This window comes from Octopus bimaculoides, chromosome 13, assembly GCF_001194135.2.
Source record: "Octopus bimaculoides isolate UCB-OBI-ISO-001 chromosome 13, ASM119413v2, whole genome shotgun sequence".
Lineage (NCBI taxonomy): Eukaryota > Metazoa > Mollusca > Cephalopoda > Octopoda > Octopodidae > Octopus > Octopus bimaculoides.
Window position 1 is genome coordinate 46,669,249 of NC_068993.1, and position 14,411 is coordinate 46,683,659.

Sequence of the window (14,411 nt, forward strand, 5' to 3'; positions counted from 1 at the left end):
CTGAACAACAATCTTTTTTTGTGCATGGCACAAAAGATTGTACAGCAACTGACCTGGCTACATCATTCTCACAGATGGAACTATCCCCAATAAACAAGACCACCACAGCAAATAGACCCAAGGTGGACACCACTGGCAACAACACAGACATTACATCGGTGCTCTTATTGAACATCAGCGGACTGTTAACACTTTGTAACAGGACAAAAATCCCTTTCCTGAGAGACCTTGTTGCATGCAATCAAGCCTTATGCAAAGCACTTACGGAAATACACCTGAAACCAGATATAGGCAATGCAGAAATATACATACCACAGTAAGTTGTATTAAGGACCGACAGGAAAGAAAGGAGTCATACTGGAGTTGCTATGTATATCTGTGAAGACCTCACACCCCAGGTCCTTTTGTCACACTCAAATTCAGTATGTGACACACTAATTGTATATATAAGATAACTTGATGTAGTTATATGTGCTACATATTGCCCTCCAGATGCTCTGAATCATGCAGGTAAGTTTGAAGACTGCTTTACAAAAATAGAAGTTCTAGTTACATTAGAACAACACATAAGTGTACCTCTTAGGGGAGACTTCAATCTGCCCAATGTTGGATGGCCCGAGGTTCTTTCTCTCCCAAGAATGGCACAACGCGAACAAGGACAGGTGAAGTCCCTCCTGAACCTCATCAGCACTTTGTACATGGAACAAATAATGCTCCAACCAAACAGGGCAAGTAGCACACTGGTTCTCTGCTTCACAAATAATATGGATCTCATCCATAATGTGAAAGTTACACCGACGCTACTTTTGGATCACAACAAGGTAGAGTAGACCATGTACGGACCAAAGGAAACCATGGACATGCAGCCTACAAGAAACTCTCAAAATCTTTCCAGTTCAAGGCAAACTGGAAACAAATTGAGAAAGAGATCTTCAAACAAAACTGGCCTAAATGTATCCTCACTGGACATCAACATGAAATTTCAACAATTCATGCTCGTAATGCAAGCCATATGCTACAAATGTTTCCCGGAGAGAAAGGCCACTGTACACAAGAAAAAAATCCCCAGGGAGGGGAAAAATCCCACCTGAAAATACAACTGCTGGAAATTGAGAAAAACTCTGCAACTCTCCCATGAAAAAGAAAGAGAAGACAAAGAAGCCTGGGCTTTAGACAATATAAAATCTAACCCCAGAGCCTTCTACAAGTTTGCCAAAGAGACAGCCGCAGTGCACTGCTGGATAGGGCCACTCCTCGAGAAAGATGCTTCACTCACAGGAAACCCAATGAGGATAAGTGAAATACTAAATGAGCAATTCAAAAGTGTTTTCACTCCACCCTTAGGACACTTGCAAGTCAGCAATCCAACTGACTTTTTTCCACGGCAGATATAAAAACAGATGATGATGATTGATTACATCAATATAAAAGATGATGTAATAAGAGCCTGAGATGAAATGAACCCAAACTCAGCTACTAGCCCTGATGGATTCCCAGCAATCCTTCTAAAAGCATGTAAGCGAGTCCTAGCAAGAGCACTGCAGTCCCTTTCCAGAGCTTCCTTGCATCTGGCAAACTCCCAAGAAAACTTGAGGAGGGTAAAATATGCCCTATTCATAAAGGGGGTAGCAGAGCGGAGGCCAAGAACTACAGACCTATCTCTCTGACCTCGCACATCAGCAAGGTCATGGAACGAAGAGTCAGAAGAAAACTAATCGCCTTACTTGAAGAAAATGGCTTGCTGCCTGATACCCGACATGGTTTCCGACCAGGAAGAAGCTGCCTGACTCAGCTCTTACAACACTATGACTGGGTGCTGAAACAGCTACTGAACCACTCAAATGTGGAAGTGATATATCACGACTTTGCAAAGGCCTTTGATAAAGTCGATCATGGAATGATATGTCGCAAACTGCGTAATCTCGGCATAGTTTGAAAATTGGGAGAATGGCTTCATGACTTTCTGAAAGATAGAAGTCAGGTGGTAGTAGCCAATGGGGCCACCTCCAATGACACGCAAATAGTGAGCGGTGTTCCGCAAGGCACTGTTTTGGGACCACTATTGTTCATAATGGCCCTCTCAGACATGCCCTCAGCCACACAGAGAGCCATGATCACAAGTTATGCAGATGATACAAAAGTCTCACAGGTAATACAGAACCCTGAAGACACCATGCACCTGCAATGTGAGCTGGATGAAATATACAAGTGGGCTGAAAAGAATAACATGCAGTTTAATGCTGAAAAGTTTCAAGCCTTGTGCTATCAGCATGCAAAACTAAATGCAGTAGCCATTAAATACAATGGACCTGGAGGGACTGCAATCACAGTCAGTGGGAGACCTGGGCATTTACATGAGTAATAATGCATCTTTTCGTGTTCAAGTTGCTAAATTGTCAATGAAATGCAGGTGACTGACCGGGTGGATTCTTAGGACTTTTAGAACAAAAGATCAGGAAACCATGATGGTCCTCTGGAGGACACTTGTTCTAAGCCACTTTGACTATTGCTCTCAGCTATGGTCACCAACCAATGTCAAATTAATCTCAGAACTTGAGGCAATCCAATGAAGCTACACGAAGAAGATAGCCTCTATGCAGCATATAAGCTATTGAGAAAGACTCAAGAGATTAAGACTCTATTCCTTAGAGCGTAGGCGAGAAAGATATGCTATAATATACATCTGGAAAATCCCCGAAGGAATTGTCCCAAACTTTGGCATCGAAGGTTACACAAATAAAGGAACTGGACACCATTGCATAGTGCCAAGGATTCCTAATTTGCCATCAAGATGTAGGACTAGATACTGCAATAGCCTGAGCTTCAGAGGTCCACAGCTCTTCAATATCCTCCCGAAGGACCTGAGTGACCTGCATGCAGTGGATGTAGGTGTCTTCAAGATGAGGCTGGACCTCTTCCTGTCAGGTGTCCCAGATGAACCAACTTCGCGGCAGGAGGTGCAGATGAGGGCAGCGGCATCAAACTCTCTCATGCACCAAATGTCAATTCGTGAAGTAAAATTGTGTAGCAACACCAAATGGTGGTGCCCCAGCATGGCCACAGCTCATGAGCTGAAACTAGATAAAATGAAAAAAAAATGAAATGAAAATATGCTTACATATATATATATATATAAAATATATATATATATATATACATACATACACACATATATATATATATGTATATGTATTTATATATATTTATAAATATTTATATATTCTGTTTATGTAGACTGTCAGAATGAAGTAGACGTCTTTGATGAGAACCCAACATTGTTAGAAAATCAATGAAGGTTGTTCATCATTTTTTCAATCTGTGGAGAAATGGCTAAAATTTTCCCTGTTCATAATTATATGTTATGTTACATATATATATTTATATTGACAAGATGGTCTTGGTTGGAATACTTTTGATCAGTATTCCCCTGCTAGCATGGCTAGCAAAGGCTAGATTAGGGCTAAACAATCTGAATTGAACAAGCTGTTGACCAGACAAAGAGGCTTCTAAACAGTCACTCTACCAACTAGAAATAGCTCTCAGATCAACCTACTTTCCTAAAAAAGGAAATGTCATCTTAGATAATGTAGTCCAAGGAAAATGATGTCTTCAGAAATAGACTGAATGGTCAGAGATGAATATCATTCATCACAAGCCTATATGATGAGGGTTGAGTTAACATATGAGAAACCAACAAGAGTAACCTTCAAGAAATAATAGTTTAATCTCCTCAATTTCATACCCTACTGTCTTAAAAAGGAGGACACATTGCATAATGTTTACAGCTAGAATGTCTTTGAACAGAGTTCTGATCAGTCAAAGTTGACTTTAAGATTAACCCTCAACATCAAAAACCAAGGCGAAGACTGTATGTAGACTGTTGATTGTTCATGTCACTTCAAGTTGTCCGAAGTAGATTTCCCTTACTGAATGAAGAAAAAAAACAAACAAAAAAGAAATGTTACTCCATGATATCATATAACCTGTGAGGATATCTGATACACTGCTATATGTATTGAGTTTCCTTTCAAGCTGCGAGTCTAGCAGCAATGTAATGAAAATGATAGCACATGACAGATATGAAGATGGAATCTGAATCTAAAAGTTGTTGAGGATTAGAAAACTCTGAGGTTCCAAGTGAAAGTAGACTCTGAGATTTAGTTACAGTTATTATTATTATTATTATAAAGATGGCAAGCTGGCAGAATCGTTAACACGACGGACAAAATGGTTACTAGTATTTCATACGTCATTATGTTCTGAGTTCAAGATCTGCAGCGGTCGACTTTGTAATCAACTAATCCCCTTACCCGAAAATTTCAGGCCTTGTATTTATAGTAGAAAGCATTATGTGTGACAGATGTAGCCATCATCAAAGACCATCAACTGGCATTTGTGAAGCCAGTGATGCTGCTTCCAGACAGCTCTACACTGACATTATTTACACTATTTACATTTGACGAATATTTGTCCTCATCTTGTTTGTTGTTAAAACGTTTTGGCTGATATACCCTCCAGCCTTCATCAGGTGTCTTGGGGAAATTTCAAACCTGGGCTCTCATTCCTAAGGTATTTTTCGTTGTTACTGTTGCTGTTGTTAATATTATTATTATTATTATTATTCAGGTCACTGCTTGGAATCGAACTCGAAATTTTGGGGTTAGTAGCCCGCGCTCTTAACCACTATGCCCAGGGGCATATGGAATAACAATAATAATAATAATAATAATAATAATAATATCTAGAAATACCTTAGGAATGAGAACCCAGGTTCAAAATTTCCCCAAGACACCTGATGAAGGCTGGAGGGTATATCAGCTGAAACATTAACAACAAACAAGACGAGGACAAATATCTGTCTAATGTAAATAACGTAAATAATTCCTCATCCCTTAAATATAGAACTGAACTCGACACTGAATCCAGCTAATCTACACTCGTCAACAAAAGACTTTCTATATGGTAGTTAAACCTACTAGAAATATTATTAAAACTTCCCTTAGATTATATCCTGTATTAAAGATTCCTAATTTGGTAATGAGAAAATAATTACTGGTATATTTAACATGGAAAGCTAAAAAAAAGCAAAAAGCTGTTTTAACCCTTTAGTGTTTAAACCAGCTATATCCGGTTCAAATATTCCAGCTGTTTTATGTACAAACTGGCTAGATTTAGCCTCTTACACCTACCCTACAATGTCATTCTAAATAAACAAACACACCACTGAAGTCTTAGAGTTACAAGATAATGCATGATTAACTCAGAACAGTGTGAATAAATAGGAATTACATTTGAATGACTAATCCGGGATGCTAAAGGATTAAGGTTAAAAAATTACAAAAAGTAACGTAATTTGTTCACATTTTTATTAACTGTTTTGTTGCCTTATTACTTTTGAAATGCATTGCCTTTGTATCAATTAATTTTGAAAATAAGGAAGAATTTAGTAATATAACAGGCGTGGTTGTGTGGGTAAAAGGCTTGCTTGGCAAACATGTGGCCTCAGATTCAGTCCCACTGTGCAGCACCTTGGTCAAGTATATTTCACAACAGTACTGGGTTGACTAAAGCCCTGTGAGTGGATCTGGTAGATGAAAACTAAAAGAAACCTGTTGTGTTTGTGGGTGTGTCTTGTCTTGACATTATGTGATGGCTGTAAATAAGCATCATTGTCATACAAGCAATGCTGTTCATTTCCAGCCTTCCATGAAAAATATGTCTGGACATTGGAAATATGACCTTGCATGCAAACGGGTTAGGGTTGGCAACAGGAAAGGCGTTCAGCTGGACAAAACAATCTACCTCAACAAATTCTGTCTGACCCATGCAAGTGCAGAAAATTGGATGCTTTATGATGATGACGACGATGAACTGTCATTATTTAGCTTGTGGTTGAACCATAAATTTACATGAAACTTAGATCAAAGTTTTTAATTTAGATCACTTTAAAATAGGATATTTGTAGTATAGAACTAAGGATGATTCCAGGCAGACTATATCATCATCATCATTTTAATGTCTACTATTTTATACTTGCATGGATCGATAGGAGTTTGAGTAAGAGTTTGTACAGCCAGATGCTCTTCCTGTCACCTACCCTTGTCTGTTTCCAAGCAAGGTAACATTTCCTTAAGACCTGGCATGTTTTCATGGAAGATTGGAATTGAAATACATTGCCTGTCTGATAGTAACACTCATTTACAACTATCACATGATGTGAAGACAAGTAGACACAGATACACATGCACCCCCCCCCCACATACACACATTTAAGAAAGGCGTCTTTCAGTTGGTTAGCATGAAGTTACGTTAGAAGACATTTTCATCATAGTGCGACATAGTGGGGTTGAACCTCAAAGCATGGGGTTGTGGTGCGAATGTCTTAACCACATAACCATTTTTTATATTTATCACACATGCACATAGTTCTACCATTCTATTATTCTAATATATTTGTGTACAGGTTGCGATGGATAAATCATTGCCATTTTATATTTTCAATTTCACACATGCACATTTATTTTGATTTTGTCAACTACACAATATAGTAGGATCAATTGGGCACCATCTGTGAGAAAAGCAGCACCATGACGCAATTCACTCAGCCAGAAATTTGGAAATGACGTACTATACTGCTTGGTATTCACAGTGGAAGCTTCAATATGTGCAGAGGATTTGTAAAGAGTTGGGTGCGGCTAATGGTGATAAGAAATGAACTCCTGAATTTGTTGGTGAGATCCAGGCCTTGATTGACAACGATCCCTCCAAGTCAATCAAGTCTATTGCCAGGGACATGAGTGTGTCTGAGCTTCTAATCCGGCAGGCAGTGCATGAAGACATTTGGTATTCTTCATACAAGATAAGAAGGGGCCAGTTTTTATCACAAGCTATCAAGGACAAGAGGAAAGACCACACTTTGAAGCTTTTGAACAAACTCAAGCATCCCCTCCAACCGAACATGCTTTAGTTTTTCTCAGATAAGAAAAATTTCTGCTAGGATCAGATGGTGAATGCACATACAACATCCATTGGCTTGCTATGTCCCCAAAACATGTACTCAGAGTGATTAAAATCAAACATCCAGTCAACATCATGGTGTTTGGAGTGATCACTAGTAATGGTGATGTTATGCCTCCATTCATCTTCCCACATGGCCTCAGACTCAACATGGAGGCCGACATCATGTGCCTGGAGGAGGGGGTAGTGCTGTCCTGGGTCAAGAAGGTGGCTGATGGAAGACCCTGTGTCTGGCAACAAGACTCTGCACCATGCCTCACATGCAAAAGAACAGTCAGACAGTTATTGTGACCACATCACCCCTAACATCTGGCCACCTAACTCCCCAGACTGGTTATTATGTGTGGGGTGCAGTTGAGCAAGAGACCAATAAAACTATTTGTAACACCAAAGATGAACTGAAGGCAAGGATTATGACAGCATTGACAAACTTAAACAAAGAGACCGTTCAGAAGAGCTTCAGGAGATTCTGAAGTCGTCTGGAGGTGGTGGCTGAAGCCAATGTCGGTTTTATTGAATAAATTTACTCTTTAGTATTTCAAAATATTTTTATGTAATTTTGGTAAATATGTCTGTTAAAATGAGATGTCAGTGTTATTTTTATTATTGCGTAATTTAAGGCGACAGTTTATTCACCACACTTTGTACATACTTTCACGTCTATTTATATATGCTGTCCTGTAAACACAGGTGTACTTATGTGCATATATTCACATCAATGGTTATTTAAATATATTTACTAACAAACACTGGCTTTCCCATACATATGTGTACACATACACTGTCACACCTACACAAATATTTGGACACAAATTCACATCAAACTTCTTGCATACATATATTAATGGTGATTATCATAAGGACACATTGTTAAGGGGACAGGATTATGGAGTTGATTTGATCCATTTATATGAATGTTATAGCATTTGATCCTTCTCAGAGATATGGTTCCAGTGTGGGGCAGTCCTTGGGTGACAGTATATCTTCATTGTTTGTCGTTATAAGAAGTCAAAAGTGGAGAGTTGGCAGAATTGTTAGAGAACTGGGCAAAATGCCATGTAATATTTCTTCTGGCTCTTTACATTCTTGTTTCAAATCTTGTCAAGGTCGACTTTGTCTTTTATACTTCCAAGTGTGATGAAATATAGTAACAGTCAAGTACAGTATTGACTAACTCGGTTTAGTGGTCAGTTGGAAACTCCAGAGGTGACACTTTCATTTCCCCGTAGCCCTCACGTCACACAATTGTTAATGTTTATTTCAGTTGGGTCACACCCTTCCAATTGCTATAGATCCACAATGCATCTTACGGCTGTGCCTGTCACCTGTATGGTGAGGAATCCTACATTGGGGAGTGGTAACAACTAGGCTAGGGTAGCTGACTGCTTATTGTGATCATTTGTCTTTTGGTTTCCTGTAACTTTGCTCTCTTTTACAAACCCAGTGAACATACATATATTTCCTATTTCAAAGAAATTCGAACAATTGATATAACACCCAAGTTAAAAAGATTCTCAACAATTCAACTTCTCTGGTTGACATTAAGACACCCACCCCCAATAGTTGCCTTAACTCCCACACTTTAGAGCTCCATTCTTCAGGAGCAAAATCCTTTTAACAAGTTCCAAAAGACTGAATTGTGGAGCTACAAAGCCAGCCAACTGTTTTGGGGGTCAATAAAATAAGTATTAGTTGAGTACAAGGTTGATGTTATCGACTAAGCCTTTCCCCTTTAAATTTCTGACCCTGTACCAAAATTCGAAACTATTAATGTGTTAAACAAAATGCTTAGCAGCGTTTCTGCTAGCTCTTTGTGTTCAGGGTTCAAATACTGTCGAAGCTGAGAATGCCTTTCACCCTTTCGGTGGTCGATAAAATAAGTATCGGTCTTTAAAGTGTTACATTTATTACATCATGGTATTTATTTGCCCCACCTTCATTTTTTGTTGTTGCTTTCTTTACTTTGCTGATTTACCTGTTGTATTTATTTTCATCTTCACCAGCAGGCTGCTGCCCTCATTGACAGCCTCATACATACATGGCATCACACACACACACACACACACACACATACACACACACACACACACACACACACACACACACACACACACACACACACACACACACACACACACACACACACACACACACACATACATACACAGAGTCTTACTTTTCTCCAGACTCTGCTGTACTGCTACTCAGTCATATTTGAATCCTCTAGAAACCTGATTCCACAATAGCAGGCTTAACCTACCAAATCCTCCGTCTCCCTTATCAGCAACACCTGATAGTATCAAACACAATTAACTCAACCATATAAACATATAGCACACACACATGGTACAAATACTAGGTGTTACATTCTACACCTCCACGACATTCACAAGTCACAGAAGACATTGTAAAGTAAGCTAAACAGTTCTTAGAGCAATTACAAGTACTTTGGCTCATCATCAAACTGTATCTTTGCTGTGTCTTTTCTATAACTATTTCCTTGGTCATTGCTTTGATGAAGTTTCTGCGCTCGTACCACCTGTCATGACCTTTAAACATGTCATTTGCTTCTCTTCTTAGGTGCATCATTTCTTTATTGAGCTTCTTGTTCTGATAGCTTCTTTCCTTGCACCATTTAGCCTTTATTCTGGCCATATCAGGTCAAAAAATATTCTACCAGTGTTATATTCAAACTAACCAGATCTAGCCTCTCACACCTGCCCTACAATGCCATTCTGAAAATAAACAATTACATGATCAAAATATTGAAGCTATGAGATAATACATGTTTAATAGAAAACGATGTGAATAAACGAGGATTACATTTGAGTAACATGACTACTAAAGGGTTAAACTGCTGTTCTCTGGAACCTAATCCATTGTCTTGTTTTCCTCTCATCTATAATATTCTGTCCTGAAGTTTTCTGTCAATCAACATCTTTTGAATTTGTAGGCCCCTTCTTTGTAGTCCTTGTGCTACTGTGGCCTCAAGCCTTGTTTGGGACAAAATCTTTTTGAGACACACAGTGTTTTGGTATGTGTTGCCAAAAAGGCCAAATGTTTTTTCTATTGAGATCCATCTACTGAAAGACAATCTCTGATTAACTATTACACTTCAAAACCAACCATTCACAACATTTGTTCCATTGGGCTGATGGATGGATTGGCCTCAAAGTTCTTTCAGCTTGTATCGCTTTGGCTGACCAATCAGCCTGTATGTCCCAAGAAGGTTTAAAAAAGAACAAAAAAACCCCCCTAAAATCTACACTTGACCAGCACAAAGATGCAACAATACAGGTGTACAAAACATTAGATCTATCATACATTATGTCAATCCTACCCAGTGCTTCAAATCTTCCCACAACAAACCATGAAGAAAAACAAAACAATGCCTTACACTCAAGAATTTTTGTTCAGAGACCAGCACCACTGCAAAACAGAAATGCAAAAGATTGAAAGATTATCTGCACAAGTGAGGGGCACATCGAATCACCTACAACAAATTTGGTGGTGCTAAAACAGCTCATACATATCTGCTGTGGTCACCCTTTCTAACTAGCATTTACAGATGTAGAAAAATAGACAGGACAGTGGAGAAAGATGTCCAGACTATAATATAATGGCGAATAACAATTATATTCACTGCATGTTGACATGTTCAGTCTGACCCATTGCTGTACAGAGACTTGTTATATAGTTGGATAGATGACTATATAGGTCACACACTTTGTTGTTCAGCTGATTGCAATCATGCCAATGAACTGTTTGATCAGAATTGACCTGGGGCTAAACAGCAAATGCCTCCTCCTACTTAAAATCCAAATATTTAGTGAGACTTTTAAATTCACCTTTCTAGTTGATATATATATATATTTTTTTAGGTGGAAGCTTCTATTTTGAGTTTCCTTTTGTTTATTATTATTATCGAGTGAGAGAGCAGTGCATGCCATCAAAGTGACACTGGGGTAAAATATACGAAGCCCAATATACCCATCATGACTACCCGTCTGATAAGGGTACACCAGGCACATGCATCACAACCATATGTGCGTGACATGGTGATCTCATATCAAGATAAACGGCACATGACCTCGCAGGTGGGGCCCAGTTAGAATTTTCTTCAGGTCGAGTAGCCCATCCCGCTCGAAAGGTCCCGGAATAAGGTTCGTTTAAGGATGTTGAGCAAAACACCCATGTTTTCAAAGGTAAATTATTCAAACCCCAAAGAATTCCTCTCAACACATGGCTATGATGCTCCCCTACTACTTCTGCTCATGATCAGAAATGCACATATTGTCAACCACCAAGGTACATGCTCAACTGGTTACGGTCAAACAACTGACAAGCAAATCTGTGGTATTGAGCAGAATATTTGCTGTAGCCCATCTTTTTATACCAAGACAAAACAATGTACATGATAACACTTCCAATCAATTAAGATAAGAAGTCATGAGAGCCACTGCCTGGTTATTATTATTATTGGGAGCTGGCAGAATTGTTGGCATGCCACACGAAATGCTTAGTAGCATTTCATCCAGCTTTACATTCTGAGTTCAAATTCTGCCGAGGTCAACTTTGCCTTTCATCCTTTCAGAATTGATAAATTAAGTACCAGTGAAACACTGGGGTCGATGTAATCAACTAGTCCCCTCCCCCAAAATTTCAGAAAGGATTATCATTATTATTATTGCAATGAGCGGGCTGAATCATTAGGACATCAGGCAAAATGCTTAGCAGCATTTTGTCCATCCTTAAGTTCTGGGTTTAGCTTTGCCTGTCATCTTTTGGGGGTCAATAAAGTAAGTACCAGCTATACTCTGGGGTCAATGTAATCAGCTAACCTTGTGCCTTTAGTAGAAGGGATTATTATTACTGAAAGTATTTTTGTTTCTTTTTTACCTTTGTTTTCTTTTGATTACTTGTTTGTGTTTTGTTTCCATCTTGTTTCATCTATATCTAATTTCCGTTCATTATTCCTCAATTTCCTCCCACATTTATTTGCTTTCAACTCTGCCAACAGTTCCTTGTCTCTGTGACCATTCCTGTTATTGGATCGCCAGTGGATGTCTGTGTGTATATGTTTTCGTTCATTGATTGTCTTAAATATTCTAACACAGATATAAGTCATTTGTACATTTGAATCTCTCGGTGTTGTGGTTCTTTAACGATCTTGATTGAACAGAATTATGATCAATGCCATATCAAGTGCGAGCATCCCATTTTTTTTCAAACTGTACAACTACATAATACAACTACATTACTTCATTGTATCTTACCTTGTTTAAAATTGTATGGTATAATTTAAGGGAGAAAGATTTGGCTTGTTTCCAACAGTTCAGCTGATCGCTTAGATTCCTTACTGGACTGTTGTTAAAGTCATAAATATTTTGAATAAACAGCAATCTTTACCATTCTGTAAAGCTACCCGCAAATAAAAACCTGGCATGCCGCTAATTTGCAGAGTGCTGAGGTGTAATCCACACATATATATCCTTGTAATTACATCTCTGTCCATACAGTGTATGCTACAGTGTGCCATGAAGAATCATTTTGGGTACCTCCTGTGAGTGAATTTGGTTGATGGAAACTGTGTGGAAGCCCAACACATGTGTGGATCTTTGTGTCTGTTCTCCTCCACCACTTGACAACTGGTGTTGGGTTGTTTACATCCTTGTATCTTAGTGGTTCAGCAACACTGATAGAATGAGTACCAGATATATACAAAAAAAAAAAAAAAAGAATTGGGGTTGATTTGTTTGACTAAACACTTCAAGGCAGTCCCCCCACCCCACCCCACATGGCTGCATTCTGATGACTGACTCAAATGAAAGATAAAAAATGATACTTTTAGATTCTGGTGGTGGTGGCCCATAGTTGCTATGGACAAAATGGGCTCAGATCACAACAGTGGTTTTGTATTCTATTCCACCATACCTTCAATAGATGTTTCTTGTCATAAATATGCATTGACTCAATACATGTGAGTGAAACTGTGGAAGCATAGCTGAAGGCCTGTTTATATTGACAGTTAATAAATTTATTCTACCAATTAGTTTGAACACTTTCACTCTGTAATTGGATGTCTTCAGTAGCGGAAACTTTGTGGCAAGTGTTTGGGTCAGGTGTCTTGTGTGAAGTTAATGTTCTTGTTCGCTTTCACTTGTCTTGGAGGCCCTGAACACAGTCATTGATTGGGCAGGAGTGGATGTGTGGTTAAGCAGCTTGCTTCCCCAAAACCATGTAGCATTGAGTTCAGTCCCGCTGCATGGCACCTTGGGCAAGTGTGTTTTATGATAACCCTTGAATCTCAGGCAGGCCAAAGCCTTGTGAGTTGATTTGGTAGACAGAAACTGAATGAAGCCTGTTGTGTGTGTGTGCATTTGTGTTTGTCCCCTGCCACCACTTGACAACCAGTGTTGATTTGATTACATCCCTGTAACTTAGTAGTTTGGCAAAAGAGACCGATAGACTTAAGTACTAGGTTTTAAGAGAAAAAAAACAAAACAAAAACCAAATGAAGTACTTGGGTTGATTTGTTCGACATAACCCTTCAAGGGCTGAGGTGGTGCCCCAGCATGGCTGCAGTCTAATAACTGAAACAAGTAAAATATAAAAAAAAAATATTGCTTACTGGATCATAAAGAAAAAACGTATTGTACATGCATGTGTGTGAGTGTGTTGTGAGATATCTGTTTTTCCACTCTAGTGCTAATGGGGTGGGTGTTTTGGTGCAAGTGTTTATATTTAAATATTTTGTCAGTACAAATATTTTTGCAGATTTACTATCCTGTTTAATAAATAGTATTTACTCAACACTGGCTGTGCTTCCTTCTACAAACTTGTTGAACCATGAAATAATAATAACCTAGTGCAACATTTTGACTGTATAGTCAGTATTCTAAATACAATATAAAGATGTTTCACAAGGTGATGTGTGGTAATATTTTGCTAGGGGTGTGGATTACATTAGAACTGGGCCGAAGTAAGACGTGCATTAAACTTTCAATAATGTTTTAATCAAAACTTCTTTTGAAAGCACGCACGCACGCACGCACGCGCGCGCGCGAAGGCATGGCTGTGTGGTAAGAAATTTGCTTCCATACTACATGGTTCCGGGTTCAGTCCCACTGCGTGGCATTTTGAGCAAGTGTCTTTTACTATGGCCTCGAGCTGACCAATGCATTGTGAGTGGATTTAGTATTTACTGAAACTTGCCAGGAATGGGACCAAAACATAACAAAACGAGATGGGCTCGTGACGGGACCGTTAGTGGACGGACGAGGGACAAAATAATAAACAGAATAAAGGCTTAGGGCCAGACAAAGAAAACAATTAATAATTATAATTATACATATATAACAAAAAAAAAAGCCTTGGGGCTGCATGACAAGACA